The 24,713-nt window shown below is 35.1% G+C and overlaps 1 protein-coding gene across 1 annotated transcript in view; it reads right to left on the bottom strand.

Annotated features, from left to right (window-relative positions):
* LOC128864920 (diacylglycerol O-acyltransferase 1) overlaps positions 1-15,789 on the bottom strand; it is a 54,284-nt gene extending 38,495 nt beyond the window's left edge. Inside the window, exon 1 of the mRNA XM_054104686.1 lies at positions 15,474-15,789. The gene's annotated coding sequence lies outside the window, so the exon portion shown is untranslated. The remainder of the gene's footprint in view (positions 1-15,473) is intronic.
* Between the last annotated feature and the right edge of the window lie 8,924 nt (positions 15,790-24,713).

Here is a 24,713-nt window from a genome sequence, read left to right as displayed (position 1 = left end):
AAACAGTTCAAAACGCCAAGATAGAAAATTGCATTGACGGTTTGTCCTATTGCCGTGAATTCCTTGTGGACAATTCCCTTAAAATCGTAAAAACAAATGAGCATCGACTTGATTTCTGACTTCTTCAAACATGATTTTTTGGGTGGTGGCTCGTCTGGTGGCTCTCGTCAGTTACAATATTGTAAATGAAGTTTTCGTCTTTTCTCGCCTCTTTAATGAGATCTTTCGAATGATGAATTCTGAGCAATTTTTGGTCCTCAGTTAACTTGGGCGGGATGAAACGTGCACAGACCTTTCGTAAGCCCAAATGATCAGTTAAAATGCGATAAATCGATGTTTCGGAGATATTCACTCCGATACGATGAATTTGAACGATGATTTCGGTTCATTTTTGATAAATTTACGAACTATTTCGATGGAGTTTTCGGTTATTACTGATTTTTTTATGTCCTCCCAACCATCTCTGAAACGTGTAAACCATTCAGGAACTCTGGCACGAGATAGACAATCATCGCCGTAAACTTTTTTTTATCAGTTGAAATGTTTCGGTAAACGTTTTACGTTTTTTTAAAACAAAATTTGAAACTTATTTTTCTACCGATGACAGAAACATACTGACACTTTAGACGCAATAACTTCGCTTCAACTAAACCGAATATCACCAATCATGCACTGGAAGTCAGCTAGGGAACTTCCAATGCACTAACTCATTAAAAAGATGGCGCCATCAAAAACATTTTTATGACGCCAGTCTTGTTTATTTTGGATTTCATCTTGTATGTGTATATAGCATTTCCTTGCAACTTTAGGAATTAATTGGCGTTGAGTGTAATGCTCAAGTCACCTCCCAATGAAATACTTTACCGATAGTAGGTTTAGTTCGGGCTAATGTTCCACACTGACGGGTTAAGGTACTCGATGCTTCCTCCTCATAAAAAATATAATAAAAAATAATTCCTATATAATCGAAAGTCCCAAAAAAAAAACACTGAAATTTTATATTATATTATTTTTAAATTAATGCGATTTTACTCCGAAATTTGAATGGCAACTGCTTATCAAAAATAGGTTTTCGTTGCGTTTTCGTTTTGCTTGTTTCTTTTTCTAACGAAGGCTTCTGTGCATCCGGCATCGCCAATGGGAGCGCGAAAGGTCAAGTTGTACATTTTAAATGGCACACGCGTTCACTAACCTCCCTCCTATCAACGCTAATTCTATTTGAAACCGAATTTAGAAAACTCCTTGTTGGTACTTGTGTATTGTCCATTCAGTATTTGGACATTTATTTTTTGCATTTTTTCTTTTTTGAATTTTTTTAAATATGCAACATAAATATTATAATTTTTGTTATTCACTAACCGAATTTGAGTTTGCGTTCAAACGCATCACACAAGTCTTTCTCCTCTAGGGTTGAACTCAACGCCAACCGGGATCAAAAGAATGCGTAGAAACCCTGTTATGATGGCCAACAAGAAGTGAAAAGATGGTGAAAAGAATTGAAAGAATAGAATTTGATTGAATCAGTTGATGGGCTGACGTCGCCTGGGGATGTGTTTACAAAAAAACTTAGATTGTGTTGGTGATATACGAAAAAAATAAACCAATGACACTTCGCTGCCGTCTGAATAACGATTGATTGGACGAGTTTGTGAATACATGTGAAATGATCGTGCAGAATTCAGCTACCTAATCTGTCATGTAATGTGGTAGCCGAAGTTCCCCTCACAATTTTCTTTTTCAACATAGTTAAAGAGCAAACCTGGCAAATCTATCATCCCTGACCTAAATCGGCTCGAGTCACAGAGATCATGTTTTCCGTTATTTTCGAAACAACCAGAAATACGTTTTACTTTTTCATTGAACCATTTTTGTTCTGAAAATTTCGATCTTAAATATTGGGCGGCCAATCAGTAAAAAGTAATAGGACTATGAATAAGTTCGTTTCGGTTTTACAACAGATGGCGTAACTTGATTATTATTCCATCGATCCACATTTCCAAACATTCATTGGAGAGCTACTGTCGTAAGGCACAAACGTCAGTATAAGTTTTTTATTTGAAGCGTAAACAACAAAATTTTTACCACACTTGAAAATGTCGAATTTCATGCCAAAAATGTGTTTTTGCGGGGAATTCTTCTTCATTATTTTAATATGAAGAAAAAAGCAGCCGAAAGTCATCGTATCTTGGTGGAAGTTTATGGTGAGCATGCTCTATCTGAGCGAACGTGCCAGAAGTGGTTTGCACGCTTTAAAAGTGGTGATTTTGGCTTGGAAGACGAAGAACGCGAGGGTGCGCCGCCAAAGTTCATGGATACCGAATTGGAGGAATTGCTCGATCAAGATCCGGTTCAAACGCAAGAAGAGGTTGCAAAAACTTTGGGAGTTGATCAATCAACCATTTCCAAACGTTTAAAAGCCATGGGAATGATCCGAAAGGTAGGCCATTGGGTGCCGTATGAATTGAAGCCAAGAGACGTTGAACGCCGTTTTATGGCATGCGAGCAACTGCTTCAACGGCACAAAAGAAAGGGTTTTTTGCATCGAATTGTGACTGGCGATGAAAAGTGGGTCCATTACGACAATCCAAAACGTCGGGCAACGTATGGATACCCTGGCCATGCTTCAACATCGACGTCGGCGCAGAATATTCATGGCCTGAAGGTTATGCTGTGTATCTGGTGGGACCAGCTGGGTGTTGTGTATTATGAGCTACTGAAACCGAATGAAACGATTACGGGGGATGTCTACCGACGACAATTGATGCGTTTGAGCCGAGCACTGCGAGAAAAACGGCCGCAATACGCCGATAGACACGACAAAGTTATTTTGCTACATGACAATGCTCGGCCACATGTTGCACAAGTGGTCAAAACATACTTAGAAACGCTCAAATGGGATGTCCTACCCCACCCGCTGTATAGTCCAGACCTTGCGCCATCCGATTACTATCTCTTCCGATCGATGCAACATGGCCTGGCTGACCAGCACTTCCGTAATTACGATGAAGTCAAAAAATGGATCGATTCGTGGATTGCGGCAAAACCGACCGAATTTTTCACAAAGGGAATCCGTGAATTGCCAGAAAGATGGGAAAAAGTAGTAGTAAGCGATGGACAATATTTTGAATATTAAATTTGTAACCATTTTACGTCAATAAAGTTTCAAATTTCGAAAAAAAACCTATAAACCATAGTCCTATTAGAAAAAATGTATATTGAAAAAAAAAGAATTAAGGATGATTGGCGCATATAAGTTGCCTTGAAAAGAGTAGAAATCTAAAATCTATTAGCGAGACAGACGCTGCGAATTCCGGGAGGCATTTAAATTGTTAAAGTTAAAGTTAAATTATCTCCCCGAAGCTCCCCCCCTCGTTGGTCCTGACCATGCCTCCCGCGTAAATAGGATACTTCGTTGTTGTTGTTGTTGGAGCAGTATAGTCTTTCCCATATATTCACAGGGAATGCAGCTGGAATGACAGTCCTTGGCCGTGAGAACGTCTTCACGACCTCTCGTCTGTAGTTATGATTGCTCAGGTTGCCACTGTAAACCATGTACAGGTGAGAGGTTATAGAGTACTGATAGCATTTTTCCTCAGATTTCTAAAACCCCCTTTTTTAGTTTTTATAGTTATTACAAAAAAAAATTTGGAGCATTCGTTGCATGGAAGAAAATGTATAACAAAAAACTAAAATTACCAAAAATCAATGCGAAGTTCTAGCCACTGTAAACTTGCATAAAATTATACTAAAATTGGATGTTGCATACCCGGAATTTTTCTAGAAATTTTTTCTTAAAAAGTAAGAAATTTGGTCGAAGGTTTATTGATCTTTTTTTTAAATTTTGTGCAAAGTGGGAATTAAAAAAATTAAAAAATAAAAAATATAAAAAACAAAAAAAATATTTAAAAACACAACTTTTTGAATACAAGTAAAATGCCGTATGAAATCATAATTTTGTTGTAGTAAAATACATAGTTTTATAAAAATAAATAGTCAAAATTGGTAAAATATCGCAGTGCTAATATTATGCCCATGACTGTATGTGTATATGTATGTGCGTATATTTCTAATTTTATATGTATATGCGTGCGTGAACATATGTTTTGACAGCGAAATACCGGTATTCATCAGTTGGCAGAATTTTACATTGTTGTTGCTCGTGCTTAGTCGCTCAGTGTTGCACGTGCACAAGACAGGTTTTTGTTGCTGACGAACTGGTAATAAAAGCATGCCCGATTACGAAAATGAGTAACCACATTTTTTGCTTTCATTAACGCGTAAGAAGAAATAAAGTACGGAGAAAGATCAAAAGAATAAATAAAAAGATGAAAAAGATGAAAAAGTCTGTGGCTTACGTGCCTTTTGCTCAGTCCGCAGACGCAAATCGCAATTTATACTGAGTTCAACTTCCCCTATTATTCATAAACAAGTGTACTTACATACACACACAAGCAAACATTTATTTTTAACGTTTTAAATTTTATGTTATAACTTCTTGTTTATCTTTTTCATATTCGCTTTTTATAAAAATGTTAGGGTGCATGGTTTTTTCAGTGTTTTTAGTTTTGTTTTTACTTTTTAATTCAATCAATAAACTTGTCAGGTCCGAATACTTCATTATTTTAATTTATTATTGTATATACTTAATATACTAGATAAAAAATAATAATATACTGGATAAAGTAAAAAAAAAAAATATTTATGCTCATCTATTATACAAAATGAAAAACGGTCAAATATAAATAATATTGTACATAAATTTGTGATTAAAAAAAAATGTATATTTACATACATATATAGTCGAAGTTAATATACGAGAAGAATTGAAGTTAAGCATATAATTATTTTATTTGAAATATTTAAAAAATCAATACTTTCTTGGTCTTCTTGGCCTTCCTTTAGCTTTGATCAGAAGCTCTAAAGGCTTTTTCATGGAGTTAAGCAGATTCTGGATGCCATTGGCAGCATCGTACATTTGAACACCTCTGTCAAATTCATACATTTTCTTTGGGCGAAATAGTACGCCACCTTCCATAGTATTAGTTAAGGGAAAAATAAATCCATTACTTTTGCGTAAAATTTTGAGCAAATGAATTAAACCTGTTTTATGGTCGACCTTTAGCTCCTAGATGATGCTGCGATTACTAACATGCCGGTCAACTTCGATTATTTCCGTAATTTCCGAATTTTCTCTTTGTTGACTTCCATCGTTATTACCTCACAACTGAATGGAACAAAAAAGAAACAGCTAACGATTTTTTTCAGTGTGAAAAGTCACTTTGACAACGAGCATAAACTTCAAATATATAGTTTGATCGATGCTTTACGAGATATCGAACACTTCAGACACTTGTTTTTTCCCAAACCAATATGTATATAAATCCAATAATTTGAATATAATAGAGGGTAAAAATTTCCCTAATGTTGATTCCCGAACGTGCGGAAATTATAGAAAAATTGTATCGTAGTTCTGGCTCGGTTGCAATACGGAGAGATCTCTGGCCAAAAAATTAACTTCTTACACGAAGCCCATTTACGGTTCAGCGGCTATGGCAATAAACAAAATGACCGTTTTTGGAACGAACAAAGCCCACAAGTGTTCGATCAAACTTCAATTCCTTCACAAAGATTTTTTTGTTTTCAACTTATCTTACATTTTTTTTTTCAATTTATTTTGTAATTAATTTTTTTTTTTTAATTTATTTTTATACTTCTATTTTTTGATTTTTTTATTTATTTTTTACTGTATTTTCTAAATTTAATTTAGATTTTTTAATTTTTTTTTTTTTTTTTTTCAATTTTTTTTTTACTTTATTTTCTCAAATTATTTTAATTTTTTTCTGTTCATTTCTTATTTTTAATTTAAATTTTTACACAACATTTTTGCAAATTATTTTATAGTGTTAGCCATATTGGGTAACATTTAATTTGGGGGCATAGTTATAATGGAATATTTACGATGCTTATTAATTAGAACAGAAAAGTTAGCGTTCTAAACTTATTTGGAAAACAGAAGAAATAGGAAACAAAACGCTTCTTCTTGTAGTTTTCCAGAATACCATCGCACATATTGGACCTGGTCATCGAAACATTTTACCACTCAGTTGTTATAATTTGTCTAATAAAATTTTGACTCAGTCTTTTTGGGTGTAACCAACTCTATCTATCTTCTTGGACACATCTACTCTAATCAGTAAAAATAAAACTGGTCGTGAATATTTAAAAAGATTCTGCTATAGTTGGGTTTTTGCTAAAAGTCATGGTTTTTGCCTGCCCATAAACCCATATAAACTATGGAGTTGAGCGCTCTTTAGATGATAGACGCACTAACTTCCATTCTTTATATGGCGAAAGAAGAAAGGCGCTTTCGGCTCTGAGCTATCTTGGCAGAATCAGCTGATGGTCTGATTGTTATAGTGATATACGAAAAAAATCAACCCATGAAACTTCGTTGCCGTCTGAACGACGACTGATTGGACGAGTGTTTTAATACATGTGAAATTATCGTGCAGAATTCGTCTACCGAATCTGTCATGTAACGTGGTAGTCGAAGTTCCCCTCACAATTTTATTTTTCGCCATAATTAAAGAGCAAATCTTGTAAATCTCTCATCCTTGCATTCTTTCGCTGACCCTCTTTCGCTACCTTTACTTCTCTTACTATATTATTTTTTTTTATTCAAGTGAGGATGCACAAAGTGGCATACCAGTAATCTTCGCAGTTTTTATATAATTGTTGAACATTGTTTCTTTCAATAGATTTTGTATTGTTACGCCTTAGCGATTCTTTGTTGAATCTTCTACTGTTCTCAAATGAATAAGATGGATGATCTAAGACTACGATGCTTTGCTTGGCTAGAAGTCATCTGCACATGATCGGGATATGATTCACTGACTATCGGCGTGTCGGCGACAAATTCCAGAAGGCTTCAGTGCACCTTCTCCTTGAATGCAGGCATCTTGGCCATTTGCAGCCAGAAGAAAGGCACAAACGCGCAATCCAATCCATTCTGGGTTTAATAAGGGAACTGGGTCTGGATGAGGTTCTGTGACGAGTAGAGAGCACAAAAGACCATAAAGTCAAAGTGCAAAAGTCCAATAAATCTAAACCTAAATCTGAATCCTCTTATTCTATATTGTAACAAAGCTAACAGTTCCTCATAGATTTTCTGAGAATGCTGCTGAAGCGGCACTTCCTGGTCGTATTTAAATCCGGGCAGTTCCAGGTAAAGTGGTTCTGACTGTCGGGGCAATAATTCCGGTCGTTTTACTCGTATGCACATTATCTGACAGAGTTTGGCTATAAAAGGAGTACAACCCTCCTCAACTGATAGTTTGATCTTGAAGAACAGATGGTCAATTCCATTAATATAATAATAATTTGCTCATTCGAAGTTTTATAGCTTCCGGTGCATGCATTCAGTGCATGGATTAGTGCTACATTTTATGATTTTCTGCTTAAAAAAGCTATGACTGCGCCGATTTGTTTGCAGTAGTGGGAGAAGACTTCCCTGGAAACAGCTGACGGTCGTTGGCGTTTGGCGTATACACTGCATCAGTTATTTAACAGCCATGCGTGGTATACGCATTTTTGCCACTGACTGTATGTGAGGTAAACAGCACTTTGTCACTTGCATTGTGTAACTTTTTTGTATAATTATCTTAATTTTGTTGTGCCACCCATTTTAAAGACAAATCGCAGTATTATTTTTGTTTTCTATGTCGATGTTCTATTTGTTTATCTCTAATTTTTGAGGATCCTCTTTCTTTAATCATTCAATTTAGCGTATTTACTCGCTTTATTTGATTACTATCTTTGTTGCTGTTGTTGTTACAGCTGATTGTGTGCTGTGTTCATTATTTATAGGCATATGCAATGTGTTGCTGTTGTTTGTATTTATTTTTTATGCATGTCATACGTACACACATATATACATACGCATGTGTCTAAGCTGCTTTCAACAATTGCCATGATTAGTTAAATGGGCAATTACTTCGCAAGTTTTATAGTTCATAGTTCATATAGAAATAGTTCCAACAAAATTTTGACACTGATATGGCCAATTACCTTTGTTTACTAGAATATTTTTTGCATTATCGCTGTTGTTTGGAGATTGATTGCAAAAATTTAGGTTTCTACTAGCTTTTTATTTCAATTATCCGTTTAATGAAAACTGGTTTTACTGGCTCATTATTGCTAAAATTATTCTGATGCGGAAGCGAAGTTCAAAGTGGTGTTGTTCAAAGCAAAACAAGTGCCACACAAGGTTCCTATGAATAGCATTTTTTCATGATTTGTGGATTTTATCAAATTATTTAACGTTGCAAAGCAAAAATGTGTAATAGTTATTCCTAATTTTTGCAACTAAGCGTTCGTCAACCCACAAAATTATGCATCAGTCAAAAATTGAGTCATCGAGCAAATTGAAATTTGCAGTTTATAGTCGATAAAACGATGAAATCGCAAATTAGTATATAAAGTATATTTACGGTAATTTTTTTGAAAAAGACAAAAATTTGTAAACAAACACAACTGATACGTCTTATTTTACCGGTTTTTGCAAATGATGGTAAATTAATTTTAAGTTCGTTAACTTTTTGCTTTGTTTCTCTTTGAGAGAAATTCTCTTTCGGAGAGAATTTTTGTTTTTGCTCCTGATTTGGATTGACTGGATTGGCTGGTGATGGCTAATTCTGTTATCGAACATAACTAATAATAACAGCCAAGGCGAATTCATTCATAGTGAAAAGATTTGTAATGATGACCGTTAGCCGAAGTTGAAAGAATTAGCTGATGGGCTGATGTAGGCGGGGTAATAAATACTATTGTAATAAAAACTAAGAGTGAGTTAGTGACATACAAAAAAAAATAAATTAACACCAGGCCACTTCGTTGCCGTCTGAACAACGAATGATTGTACGAGTGTGTGAATATGTGGGAGATGATGATCGTTCAGAATTCGGCTGGCGAATTCCCCCCTAACGTGGTAAATCTATCACCCTTGGAATTCGTTAAAGGTGATGGCACTAGGCCAATAATAACATTTTGTACATTAAAAAGTAGAAAACAAAGAAGTGATTTAAATAGGAAAAGAGGCAAAATAGTAAAAAGAATCAAATTAGAATGAAGTACTCGTATTAATATTTTGAATTTAAATTCATAACAAAACTTCAATTTTCCAATTACAAATTTAAATGTAAATAAAACGTTTCATAATTCAATTTTGTGCTCATGAAGCAATAATTAAAGGTGATGTAAGTAGCCCAATTTCACCCTGTGTTAGCCATCTTGAAGTTACTTAATACATCCGCGTTGTCCTCTTGGAAAAGCTACTTTTTATTTCAGAGCAAATTCTAAAGAAAAAGTACTCAAAACCGTAGAAATTAAAACTTTTGCTGAAAAAGTTAGCAGGCAATACTGTTTTGCCTATTCCATTTTGCTTAGACTTTCGCATCTTTCAATTTCAATTTCAATTTATTTAAAGCGATTTGCAATTTTTGCTTCGAATTATTATCAAGCCTGCAATATACTAATTCAGCGTATGATACATGAGGAACAATGAGTAATCTAACAAGTTTTAATTTAACTTTACGCATCGGAACAAACCTATCAAATAGATAGCTGACTAAAGCATTGAAATGTTGCAGTTTTTCATCCACTGTTGTGAATAACCGACACATATTCCAATTAAGCTCGGCAGCCTCCTTATTTAAGAGATCATGCTGAATAAGCTTAAAGTCTATAAAAAACATCTACTTTACTTGATTGTGTCTGTTTAACTGGATGTTGTAAGATAAGAATATCAACTCGTGGTCGGAAACTCCAGCCATAGGAAGCTGATCAATATGACTGACGAAATCTCTGTCACTGACGCAAAATACATCCAAAAGACTTGGTTTGCAGTGGGGTGCAAAGCGAGTAGCATATTCATTGATTAAGGAAATTCCTAATGATTGGAAACTATCTATCAAACTCCTGGAAGAAAAATTATCTCAAAGAAGGTCTACATTTAAATCACCACACACAATAATATGTTCATAGGAGATGTGGAATTCCGCTAATTTATCAAATATCACTGAGAGGTCATTTCTATTGCTAGGGTTGTGAATGCATGCAACAAGACATTTGGTATTGTTATCATAAAATTCAACAAAAATGTATTCGACTTCTTGAAAATGATCTGATCTACAGATCTCTTTCCATTTAAAATTATTTTTAAAATATAAAGCAATGCCACCTCCTCGAGTCTTCGTAGTCCTATCACATCTAATAATAGTGTAGTCGCACAGGGAATATATTGTACATTATTATCAATATAGTCTTTAAACCATGTCTCTGTAATACATATTAAGTCAATGCTCAAATTATCAAAAACAAAATTTAGATAGTCAATTTTTTCAGCATTCAAACTTCGCGTATTCAACTGACAGACATTAAACCCATTGTAGCGATTACAAATGAGTTTAAGCAATCCTCTTGCATGTTCTTTGTCTACTTGTTTTGCTATTGCATTACACATTGACAGTTTATGGTTGGGAGTATACGCAAGGTGAAGGAGTTTAAATAAAGCAAGGGGATAATGAGATAGATAGGAATGAGATCAAAATAAAAAAGATTACATTGTAAAGCCAAGAATATGAAAAGTAACAATGAGACGAACGAAATAGAAATGATACTAAAATAAAAATGATTACAATGCAAAGCAAAGAGTTTGAAAAACATAAATGATAAATAAGAGAATAAATTTAACGCAGACATAACATTAATAATATAACGCATAAATGTTTTTGTTTTTACATATTAGCAGTTGCCATGCTCTCTATACTCGTTTTTTCAGTCATAATTACAGCAGATGCTTTCCATTTCAATTCAACCGGGCTATTCGGCTCATGTTCTTCGATTTCGATGTAACTGAAATATGTTGCTCTCTGCTCAAAATAATGAGACACGTATTTTTTTGTTCGCCCGAAAAAAATTTTTTTCAAGAGTTATCGGCAATTTTGTTTTTCGGCTCAAAATCGATTTTTTTTTCATTATATAAGAATTATTTTTTTTTTTAATACTCATAACTTAGTCAAAAATGAACCGATTTTAATGATTCTGGGTTCAAAATAATCGTCATTACTTACACGAACGACTACATGTAGAAACAATTGCAAAGAAGTAGTTAAAAATTTTTTATTTAGCAAAAAAGAAAAAAAATTGAAATTTTTTCGAAATTCAATATTTCAAAAAGTGTATTTTTTTTTTTTATAACTTTTTCCAAATCAAGAGGACACCTCAAACTTCAATTAAGCTGAATGCCCAGTAGTTAAAATGAGTTGTTTTTGAGTAAAAAACCTGTTTCGCACTTTTTGTTTTTTGCTAAATAAAAATTTTTTAACTACTTCTTTGCAATTGTTTCTACATGAAGTCGCTCGTGTAAGTAATTACGATCATTTTGAACCCAGAATTATTAAAATCGGTTCATTTTCAAAAAAAAAGAGAAAGTGCTCGTCTCTTATCTTTGCAGAATTTAGCTACAGCTTTCAGCAGTTGAGAGCGATCTGCAGCAGAGCTCAATTTGATTATAATTGGAGCTACGCGTTTATTGTTTGGGCGTCTACTTGTGTTTCTGCGTATATATAAATTTATCTTTTTTAACACAGATTTTATACTTGTAACTTTGCAGGTAATCTCGTTAAAAAATCAAATGTATGATTAGCGGACGTGACGAAATAAAAGTGGTTTTTCCTTGTTAAGAGTTTCCATTATTTGTTTTATTTATTACTTCAGTGTAGGTTTACAAAATACATATATATATGACACAAATCCATGGGAATAGTTAAGTTAAAAATATAAATAATTAAGTACCAGTTATAAAATAACATAAAATTATTCTATGGCTTACAACGACCTTTTTAAATTTTTTACTAATATACATTTTCAGAAAGGTGATAAACTTATTCCCTTTTTTCCCTTGCTTCCAAATTGCATCAATGGATTAAGTAGCATCCGAAATCAGTTGTCAAACTTTACTTAACCTTGTATAATTGAATCATGTTTTGTGCTGACATCCGAATGTACACGGCGAAAGAAAAAAAAGCAAATCAGCTGATTTACCGATTCCACCTTTAATAGATTCGCATTAATAACAGGATAGCGGATTTTGCGTTGAATAGTTTAACGGAGTTTTCAAAAAGCGTTATAACGATTTCTGCAGGAGCTGTGGATATGTAATAGAGACAGAGTCCAAAGTCCAGATTTAGCGAACGACTTTCACTTCAAAAGTCGCGAATTAGATTTTCGCTGGACTATTTCTTCGGGTATTTGGACAGTCTGGTACAGTTTTTGTTATTGCATGTACGGGGTCTGCTGCTGAGTGACAGTCCTTGACCGGATATAAATCCGGGTCGTTCCGGTAACGTTAAACCGACTGTTGTGGGAACTATGGAAAAACAAATTTCATGGCACAGTCATGATCAGTGCTTAATTTATGAATTTATTTCTCGAGTCTTGGCCTAAAAACCTCCTCGCGTGATGAATATAACTGGATTCTCTTTTGGCTTCTGTGAGGCTGCCCCACGCAATATGTAACCATTATTTTAACCTTGAAATAGTTGGTCGTCACTGACGTTTGGCGCTGCTTACTTGCTAGATAAAGCAGCGTGAATCTCATTATTTAATAACCACGACTTGTATTTATGTTTATTTTAATTGCTCAGAGGGTCGATTTATACGACATTTCTTCTGCCTAAAGTTAACGTTAACCTTCACACTCGCATATCTGGACATTGTAGGCCTGCTTTTTGAAAGCAAGAGCTTATGAATTAACTTAACAATTTCAATACGAGGATTCTAACTCTCATTTCTCTCTCACGCGCTTTTCGCTGTTAAGAAAACAATACATATTCTCTCAGTTAATGTGCATTTGTAATTGGTGAAGATATCGCACACTAAATATTTACAAAGTCAATGAATCACAACTCAATTTTTTTCCAAATCGATTTATTCTCATAAACTAACTCAAAGTATGCATTTCCAAATATCCAAGAAATTTTTTTGTCATTAAAATTTTTTTCAATTGGAAAATACATCTGGAAGGGAGACACTGCAAATTCTCTTTTGATGTTTCATTCGCGATTATGCGAGCAAAATTGTTTTCGGTAACATTTCTTTTGATGTTACTTCTTTAAATTTAACAATAAGAATAAGAAGCACAAAGCGTGTAGCCAGTACGGGGAGCAGACACGCCTCCCGCGGAGAGACTCCCACGAACAAAATGTTTCCCTTCCAAATGTTTTCCTGTGTAAATCGGGACTTAATTGCATCGCTGGGGCAATAGCAACTATTTTTAGTTCCGTCAATGTGCTTAAGGCGGCCGCCGTAGCCGAATGGGTTGGTGCGTGATTACCATTCGGAATTCACCGAGAGGTCGTTAGTTCGAATCTCGGTGAAGGCAAAATTAATAAAAACATTTTTCTAATAGCGGTCGCCCCTCGGCAGGCAATGGCAAACCTCCGAGTGTATTTCTGCCATGAAAAAGCTCCTCATAAAAATATCTGCCGTTCGGAGTCGGCTTGAAACTGTAGGTCCCTCCATTTGTGGAACAACATCAAGACGCACACCACAAATAGGAGGAGGAGCTCGGCCAAACACCTAACAGAAGTGTACGCGCCAATTATTTATTTATTTATTAATGTGCTTAAGGGCGACTGATTATGTTTGTTACGCATAAAGAATTATTGAAGTTGCCTGCATTTTATATAAATTTTATGCTTTTGTTTTGTTTAAAACTTGCAGGCTATAAAAATTAGGCGTATTTACTTTGTTTATTACAGAAAATAATATGTAAACTAAAAATGAAGCAAAATGCTTTCCGAAATTAATTAATGTTTACGAAATCTGAATCTGAGTCACATAGAAAACACAATTAATGAAATCTTGTTTGCTCTACGGTTACGACTCTGGCTGCGCCTGAGAGTATTATCAGAGAATGTTAATGAATAATATTATGCTCATTAACATTATTATGCTCATTGTTTACCATTATTATGTTTACTAACATTATCTGGTATCATGTAAAATATGTTTACATTTCTTATACCCTTATAGCAGAGAATGTTAATGCAACATTTTCTGTTAGACTAACGAAGTTGAGTTAATTTAGTTCGGAAAGAGAGTTAACTTATGACGCTTTAATACGTGAAAATCGGTTTTTAAATGCACTTTATTTACTGGCGGACTTATGTATTCCCGGCAAAGGTTTCTTAGTACCACAGCATTGCCCAATATTTATGAGGAATGCTGTTTCATGCTGGTAAAGGAACAAAAGCAGCGATGTCACTTATTATTTTTTTGGGTACGTAGATATGAGCATTGATATATTTTTATTTTTATTTATTTTGTTTATCCACGGAAGGTCCACAACATATATGTATTTATTTATATTGCAAGCATATTTCAAAAAAAATACGTCAAATAATAACAAATATTAAATTATAAAGATTTGATATCTCATAAAATTGAGTGAGAGCGACAAGAGCGCCGTAGCGTTGGAGTGATGCAGAGTAGTTGAGAATTAATTGAAATTTGTATATCTTTCATTTCTTTGTTTTGATATAAAAGCAAAGCAATAAAATATATCAAGGAGGCTAGAATAAAGTGAATTTAATGCATAAAAAAGAGAGAAACAGGTATAACAAAAACAAAGAAGTGCAAAACAAATCATGCCCAGCAACAAAAACCTAACAAAAAGCTTTTTGTTTAAAAATTAAATCGAAGCAAAAAAAAACAAGTATCCCAAAATACCAATGCGGGTGTTAGCTGCCCAATGAGGCGAACAAACAAGCAATCAGACAGACAAGCAATACACACAGCCAGCGCACCCAATCAAGCGTTAGTTAAGTAACAAATTAGCTGCGTGAGCAGTTCAATATTCTACATGGCGTTGGTTTATTTTTGTTGTAGTTATTTAATATGTTTCTGTGTGATTGTATTGACATTTTTTTTCTTACAAATTTAGAGTGAACTGAAGCACACGCAATAAAAACGCGTTCACGCACGAAGTGAGTGGGCTTCAAACTAAAAAAAAATGGAAAAGGGAAAGGGGAGTTATCAGTCTGCAGACTCGGTTAACTTTTAGCTTCAAGGGCTAACCTTTTTTACGCTGTTTTGTTTTGCATATTTTCTATTTACCGCTTTCTTCCACTTTTCACAGCATGTGAAATTTCTTCCACATTTCAACACAACGCGTGCACGCGATAAAATTAACAGAACTGTGTAGATACAAAGGAGAAGTGCAAACAAATAAACAGTAGTGCTAAAAAAAGAGTAACAAAAACGCAACACCGCCCAGTTGATCGAGAACGACGATGACAGCAATCGACGCATATTTCTCAATAAAAAAAAAGCAATAACAACAAAAAGTTATATAGCTTCACAATTTTATTTATCACCCAAAAGTTGTTTAGATATCGCCAAAAGATACCTACTTCTACTTAGTAGTTTGTTTTTTAATTTCACTATTTTATGACCACAAATGCGCCAGCTACCGCGAACCGCACACAAGAAATCGCAACAGAAAGAATTACTATAGTGTATTGCAGCGAACTGAAATCGTCGGAGTGGCGCGAAACGATCTACTACTACCAAGTCAACGCACGAACTGCTATCGACGATGTTTTGAAAGCAACTGAACCGAATGCGGAGCAAATGAATCTCCCTGTATGGCAACCCATGGAGTTTATGGAGCAGCGTTGTTGGCGTTGACGGTGACAGAGACACCGACACCGACACTGGCATCGACAGCGCTGATAATGCGCAAATCGTCGGCTTGCTAGCTTGTTGACTTACTGGCTAACTGGCATGTCTAGCCGATTGACGAGATCATCTGGCCTGGTCGTCACTGATTCGGTGCTGTTGCGCACACGGTACTTTTGGTGTTGTTGTGCGTTTGATATTTTATTGCCACTGCAAATAGTTGCTATTGTTGTATTCCCTAGTGATATGCTAGAAGTATCTACAGGGTCTTTCAAATTTTGCTTTAGTTTTTAAATTCAAACTAAATAGAAATTTGTAAAAAAAAATGTTATCTGTTTATTGACTTATGCATATTGTAGGGGAAGAGGAAAACAGAGGAAGAGGAGAGCCTCCTCTGCGTTGAAAAGATCAAGTGGAGAAGGATTTGGCTTCACTTGGTGTTTTCAACTAGTGCCGGTTAGCATGAGAAAGAAAAGACTGGCGCGCTTTGTTAAATTCGGCCAAAATCGCGTATGCGGTTAGCGCGCCATTCAAGAAGAAGAAGATATTGTAGAGGGCTCGAAATTTATAATCACTTACGAATGTCGATGCTCAGCAATTTTGCACCGAATTTTAACTTTTCCGGCTTCAATTGTTTCCAGGTTTATTCTATCATTGAGAGGGACCCACCGAAAATTGTCCGTTTTGCCGTTCGGAGTCGGCTTAAAACTGTAGGTCCTTCCATTTGTAGAATAACATCAAGACGCACACCACAAATAGGAGGAGGAGGTCGGTCAAACACCTAACAGAAGTTTACGCGCCAATTATGAGGAATTATTCTCAGGAATTGATGGCTTACTGACATGTCGCATCATTTTGTTGAAAGATAAAAGGGGGAAAAACTTTGCTTACATACATATTTCAATATCGCAATCCGTTGACGGTAAAGGCATTTCCAGATGAATTTTTGAAGGAAAATTACACAACGAATCCACCAGACCACAATGCGTACCAAGCAGGAACCACTCCTGCAGGCACTTTGTGGAAGCTGAGCCATTTATCAGGCGAGTCACGAAGCATCTCTTTGACCGTTCCCGTGACAACCGGTTCTACGTTACCCGAACAACTCGGATATATATGTATATATTATATCCGGCCAAGGACTGTCACTTCAGTAGCATTCCTCGTAATTGTATGGGGAATGTTTATGCTGCTACAATAACCAGAACAACAACATCGTTTTGACTATACTGACAAGATCCAGAATCAGAGCGCCACTACAACTACTGGATCAGACAGTTTATAGGCAGATATTAACGAACTTCGTCAGAAGTCTTTTACCACCTTCGTAAGCTACCGTCCCCCGAATGTCATCATTGGAGTCCGAGCATCACCAATCGTAGACGAAATTCCCCCGTCCGTCGTCTCCCGAATGTCGTCATCGGCGTCCAAGCATCACCATCGCATACGAAGAGCTTCAGATACCTCGTGAGATTTGCCCAACTTCGGCTCTACTATGTTTTGAATAGTTTAGTAGTCTTAACTCCTAACTATTCAGGAGGTAGGACTGTGACGCACTCAATATATTGTGCGTCATGTGAATGTACTCCGCACGATGCTAACTACCTATTCACTCCCTGCTCCCTTAAATCCACTCAACTAACACCTCTCGTTAGATGAGAAAGACAAAAACGATTGGTGACTACACCATACTGGTAGGAATTGGTGAACTGCTACAACAACAATAAAGTGAAGCAAAGCAAAGGCTTCTCAATATATGGCCATTGTCCAAATGTATCACAAAATTGGTTTACGTACTCGTTCGAATGGGAATGAGTTGCATTCGAGAAGATGACCAAATCCGACAAATCCAATTTCCAAAATCAAATTAAAAGTAAAAGAAGGTATAGATTATCTATTTAGAAAATGCCGAAAGGGAGGTCAACATACTGTGACATCAGACTTTCTGGAAAAGGAACATGAACTCGAAAGACCCTGTATATATAATGTTACATGTGTACACAATGTTATATGTATGCTATACTTGTATAACACATACATATGAATGTACTTGCTATCAGCACCGAAGCAGCGGGCATACGAGCAAATGCAGAGAAATGGCTGGAGGAAGACACAAAGCGCGCGACCGGTCGCCGTTTCTCTTTTATGTTCGATCTTCGCTATACAACCAGAGAATGTTGAGTATTTTATTATATTACAATTTGCGTTCTCTGCTGTGGGTTTTTGCAGCAACAGCAATGGGAGCAGCAGCAGCGGCGGCCGCAAATCGTCAGCAAACTGATACGGAGATCAGAAGGCAAAAAGGTGGGTAAGCGATTGGCTTTTGCGATATGGGTGGAGCAGAAAAAAAACATTAAATGCTAAAAGCTGGCAAAAGTAAATATGCGAGATGACTCTGTAATATTAGCGAACAATCAGTAGAAGTCGGCTGTACACACAAACGTACATCTCATATTTGTTACAGCTGTTTCGTTGTGGCTATTTTCTTGTATTATCTGAAACCTATGGAAATTTCCAGGATTTGTAAACTTCCTTTTTGTTATGTTGCTTAGGATTTTGTAAGAATTCAGCATAAATTGAATATATCATATTTAATATTAAATTTATTTAATAAATTTTATGAAGCAAAAATAAAATGACCTTTTTCAGCGGTTACAGGCAACGAGCTTTTTTGCAGTTTACGCATAGATTTATAAAAAAATAAAGTATTATAAAAAAAATGGCTACAATAACTATTTAAATTTAACGTATTACATTTTTCAATGCTTTTAGAATAATCTTATGACTCAATCGATAAATACTTAACAGTGTAAAAAACAAATAAATATTTGAAGTAGAATATCTCAAACATATTTTTTTGGATCTCTCATCAAAATCTTAATTTTCTCCGAGTTTTATGACTTTCATTTATCTTCTTTTTTCATTACTTCATATTGAATTTCCCTTTCTTTCTATACAGTTTTTATGTATTTAACAATTCTATTTGCCGGTTAGCTTTCTCTTATATTCACTTTGCATGACTCACTAAAAGAAAACTGACAACAGCAAACATGCAAAGAGCGCATTTCCCGTCTAGTTGTTTTTTCCAGTTATTCTCAAACTTTCTTTGATCTCATATCGATGAGTGATATTTGACTAATGTGTTATCCCTGGAAGTATGCAACACTTTGCGCTGCTGTGTGAAGTATGTTGCTATCTACCGAATATCTTAATTATTCCCAGTAGGAATTCGCGGTCAATAGCATAGTTCCAAGTTGAAATATAGGGGTTTTTAGTAAGAGCGCTTCAACTTTTGAACTTTTTTGAATAAAACACAAACGGTTTGACTTTTTTAACTAATTTTTTTTTATTATCGAGTTTGAACATATACATTTAAGTATGAAATTCGATTTCTTTTGCATGACCACCGCGTGCACGTTTTACGAAGCCCAATCGTTGAACCCAATTTTCAACCACTCTTTTGCATAAATCGGCCGAAATTCCAGCAATTTCGCGTTCAATATTGGCTCTGAGCTCACAAATCGTCGCCGGCTTGTTACTGTAGACCAATGACTTCACATAACCCCAAAACGGGACGGCTTGTTAAATGGACCGTAAAATGGCTGTAATGCTCTTAAAGTAGCAGCAACAGAGCGATTATTTTCATAAAAAATTTGCACGATTTGCAATCGTTGCTCAAGTGTGTAGCGTTCCATGATGAAATGTATACTAATGAAGTTTACAAATGACAAGCGAAAAATAAAAAATATTGCGTCGTTCGCCCTCCCTATCGGAAACAAGTTGAAGCGCACCTATTGAATAACCCTATATATTCGGTCTTTACTCATTTAAAAAGCCACAATTAACATAAAGGTCTGGGAGTTATGTGGCGTTTGAGAGCTCGAATTCTTCTAAAAAGTACGTTTTGTTTTGCAGCACGATTATACGCTGCCTTAAAATGGCATGCATTGCTTGTGATTATTTGTCCAGAAACGTGAGATATGTAGCACCCAAGAGTGATTACAAGACTGCGCCAACCGTTAGTGTATTTCTGACTGTCACATAACTATAAACATATAAGAAAGAGAATAACCTTGTAGGAAAATTTGCTCTTGAATAACAAAAACAATGAAAAACATTAAAAAAATAAATAAGGTGTTTGGTCGAGCTTCTTCTCCTATTTGTGGTGTTCATTTTGATGTTGTTCCACAAATGGAGAGACCTACAGTTTTAAGCCGAATCCAAGCGGCTGATATTTTTTATGAGGAACTTTTTCATGGTAGAAATACACTCTTCCCCCTGCCGAGGGGCGACCGCTATTAGAAAAAAACCTTTTCTTGATTGTGATGCTTCACAGAAATTCGAACCTACGTCTAGTCACGCACCAACCCATTCGGCTACGCTGGCCGAACATGGGAACTATCGATATCGATAACTATAGGTTGACAGGTAAGAGTGGCAAACTGTGTTAACATTTTTGCTCAGTAGGGTTTGGCAAGCCAACATGAATCGGGCTGCCGTTACTTTAAATGGCGAGCGCTATCGAGTCCAAAAATGAATCAGCTTAACATCGACGACATCTGGTTCCAACAAAATGACGTAGATTTATGGGGAAAAGTAGTCAAAAATTGGATTCATAGAATAGTCAATACAACTCGTAGCCGTGGCGGACGGCGGATATCATTTTCAAAAAATAAATGCCATGGAATTTATCTACCAGATTTTAATAAAAAAAAATTTTATCTCACAATATTTCAGTTTTCTATTATCATTTTAAGTTCTCAAGCAATTCAAAACCACCCGATAGTTAAGTTCGATAACAAAATTAGCCAGCACCAGCCAACTGGGGGCTCTCTATAGACTTGTCTTTGTAAACTTCTGAATGAAAATTTTGGAAAATGTTTTAAAAGACACGGATATGGCAACGAGGCGAGTGTATTTCGTTTTTGCTATAAACTCGAATAAAAACCTTTTGCCGCATTAGATGAAAAACTTCGCTAAATTTAAAGCAACTAGTAATCAGTAAATTCGGCCGCCGTAGCCGAATGGGTTGGTGCGTGAGTACCATTCGGAATTCACAGAGAGAACGTTGGTTCGAATCTCGGTGAAACCACCAAAATTAAGAAAAACATTTTTCTAATAGCGGTCGCCCCTCGGCAGGCAATGGTAAACCTCCGAGTGCATTTCTGCCATGAAAAAGCTCCTCATAAAAATATCTGCCGTTCGGAGTCCGCTTGAAACTGTAGGTCCCTCCATTTGTGGAACAACATCAAGACGCACACCACAAATAGGAGGAGGAGCTCGGCCAAACATCCAAAAAAAAGGGTGTACGCGCCAATTATATATACATATATAATAAGTAACTTTTTGTAAAATACAAGCATTTTCAAAAGAAATTTAAGTCTTTAGATAATCTACCTTTCAAAAACTACATATATGTATACTTAACACTGAGCGGTACATCAAAGCTAATCCGAAGTCATTTCGGAGTTTTGTATTGGGAGGTTGAATTAGTTTTAAAGGTGACACACAGATGGCGCTATTTATCACTTTATCGCGCTGGCAATACTGAATATATATTCATGACAAAGCCTCATCCCTAGGCTTTGTTTATCAGTATCTGTCATTTCGCTGAAGTATAAACAACGCAGTGTTTTCGTGCTCCGAGTATGTCAACTTTCGTGCCGTCGAAACGCAATTTGCGGGAAGCTTTGCTTTTCTGCTTCAATTTGAAAAAAAATACAGCCCAAGCCCGTGAATTGCTGCAGGAGGCCTACCCAGACCATGCTCCGTCGATTTCAACATGTGAGTACTGGTTTCGATGATTCAAAAGTGGTGATTTTCACACCGAAGGCAAGGAGCGTCTTGGCCAGCCCAATAAGTTCGAGGACGCGGAATTGGGGGAATTGGTAAACGAGGACTCGTGCCAAACCCAAGAAGAGCTTGCTGAATCATTGGGCGTTGATAAATCAACCGTTTGCAAGCGTCTAAAAGCGATGGGAATGATCCAAAAGCAAGGACATTGGGTCCCGTACGAGTTGAAGCTGCGCGACGTCGAACGGCGACTTTTTACGTGCGAATTGCTGATCGAGCGACAAAATCGGAAGGGTTTTTTGCATCGGGTGGTGACTGGCGACGAAAAATGGATCCACTACGATAACCCAAAAATTAAAATTTAAAAATTCGAGTTCGAGTATTCCTGATTCGATGATGTTGGATGATAAATTTGCAAGTACACCTGCCGATGCAGCTAACTTATTTGCATATTTTTTTGTCAAATTATTTCACGGCTGATGAGGCGTCCCCCTGACATTTCATCTGAGATATCTTCATCTCTACGTTTAGACATTTAATGGCATTTTCAAGAGGATGCTTTCGCTCAAACCTTCGCCACATACAGAGGGCAAAATTGATTTTGCGGTAAAGTCTTCAATTAACTTAAACCAACGTGCTTTTGTAGCTGGCAGTTCTACAGCTACCAATTTTGCTGTTTTTAGTGAATTCTGTATGTCATTGTTGTCTCTCAGGCATTTGACAAAGCGTCGCACGAGATTCTAGTAAAGAAGTTAGCTTACTTGGGTTTTCACTCTACCTCTTTGCGATGGCTGAAGCCATATTTGACGGGCAGTCGGTGCGTTGTAAAATTTGGTGGAGTTTTATCGAACCACTTGGTTGCTACTTTAGGTGCACCACAAGGGAACATCTTAGGACCACTGCTTTTTGTAATTTTTATCAATAACATAAGCAAGTGGTTTACCTTTTCGAATTTCTCGCTCCACGCGGAAGAATTAGAAACTTTTTCATTAAAAAAAATTCTCTGAAGCTTTTACTCGACTTGAACAATCTTCATAGGCGGTGCATGAGGTCGCATCTGTCTTTAAATATTAAACAATGTTTTACATTAACATTGAACATTTTCGAGGGGTCAGTAAAGTTTTAACACATCCTACACCATTGGAGTTTCATTTTCCCTTAGTGGTCACATTAATTTTATTCTTTCAAAATCTTATTCGGTTCTAGGCTTCATTCGTCGTAATACATCTGAATTTTCTGATCCGTTACCTATAAACTGCTGTTTACGGCTTTTGTTCGCGCTCACTTAGAGTAGCTGTGGAGCTTTGGAGGCCTTACGACCAACTTTCGATTAATAGGATAGAGAGAACAGTCCTTTCACTTTCGTTCATTTTCAGTGTTGTTAATGGCATCGTTTTGCCTGTCCAGTTCTAATTGAGCGTATGAGCTTTAATCTTCCACAAAGAAGTCTTCGCAATGTTTACCCTTTTTATGATTTGAGAATAAATTTGCGAGTAATGCGTCCATTAGGTGGTTCACGGATGTCGCCACCTCTATATTCTGTAAATCGTATGTACATAGCACCCACGATCGTAGTACCACTACTTTGCTCTCAGCGCATCTTGACAGAATCGCTGTGTGTGTGGCCCTGCCCTTGTGCAATTTATTCGTGCGTTCTTTGTGTAATTTTTCGTTTTTGCAATATTTCTTCCTACTTTGTGTCCTACAACAAAAGAAGTAGTTGCATTTTAGTGAGCCTAAAACACCCATTGGTGTGATAAGTCATGAATTTTCTCGAATGAATAATTTAAAGAATTTTTTTTTTGGTTTGAATAAATTTTATTTATTTCGCTTTGAAAGACTTAAATTTTAAGATGACAGTAAAGTATACAAAATAAATAAACTTAAAATCTAAATAGATAATTAAATAAATATTGAATCACAAAATAATCGTGACGAAACCTAAGCGTAGTAAGTGAGTAAATCTTTGCCACAAATAAGTCGATACAAAAATTCAATAGAGCGATGCCATGTCAAGTGACCCAAGTGTTATGGACGTTGGCGTTAATTTTTCTGAAAGTTGGTTTGTTTGTAGGCCTGAGCATAAAAAATAAGAAGTAAACTGAAAAAATTGTATAAAAATAAGATTTATAATTTTGAGATTATTTCAAAGTTGAACATTTTTGTGTAGAGTTTTTTAAAGCGAATAATTTGGGGGGTTTTCAACATTAAAAATTTAATTTTTTCATTTTTGTTTTTCGAAAAACTTTGCACAAGAAAAAAACATTTTTTTTTATCAAATACATTTTTTTCAAATATTTTTTAAGAATATTTCATCCCACAATTTTTTCAGTTTTTAAAACAGAATACTTATCAATATGATGTTTTTTAAAGTTATTAAAAAAAATTTTTGTTTGAAAAATTTTGAACGAAAAAATGTTTTTTTTTCAAATAAATTGTTGTTTTAAGTATATTACATACTAAAAAATTAAAAAAAAAAAATTGAGTGGTAAAAAAAAACTCAAAAATACCCCAGAACTCACTTATTGCAGCGAATTTTTTTTTTTCAAAACACTTAGAACAAAATGTTTGTTAAATGTAAAAATATATTTAAAGATGATATTTCCTAAAATTATAATAATTACAACAAAAAACTTTTTTTTTTCAAAAGATTTTCAACAAAAAATTTTTTTTTTAACCAAATAAAATTTTTTCAAATATTTTTTAAGAATATTTCATACTACAAAATTATATAAAAATTTAAAATTAAACAAAAAGAAACTCAAAAGGACCCCAGAACTTAGTAATTAAAACGCAAAATTTATTGGAAACAACAAACATTTTTTTTTTCAAATACGAAACATTAAAAAAATTTTAAAATTTTTGTTAAGTATAAAAATATATTTCAAGATAATGTGTTCTAAAATTTTGAAGAAAAAAAAAATTTCGAAAATATTTTGCATACAATTTTTTTAAGTATAAAAATATATTTCAAGATGAGGTTTTCTAAAATTAATTACAACAAAAATTTTTGTTTTGAAGAATTTTTAACAAAAAAAAAAAATTTGTTTAATATTTTTTAAGAATGTTCCATACTACAAAATTTAAAAAAAAATTTAATATTTTTTCCAAAAAATTTTGAACAAAAAAGTTTTTTTTTTTCAAATACGAAACAGTTAAATAAATTTTGAAATGTTAAA

The sequence above is a fragment of the Anastrepha ludens genome, chromosome 5, assembly GCF_028408465.1.
Source record: "Anastrepha ludens isolate Willacy chromosome 5, idAnaLude1.1, whole genome shotgun sequence".
Classification (NCBI taxonomy): Eukaryota; Metazoa; Arthropoda; class Insecta; order Diptera; family Tephritidae; genus Anastrepha; species Anastrepha ludens.
The sequence above is the reverse complement of the archived record's forward strand: the minus strand, read 5'-3'. Positions and strand labels throughout refer to the sequence as shown.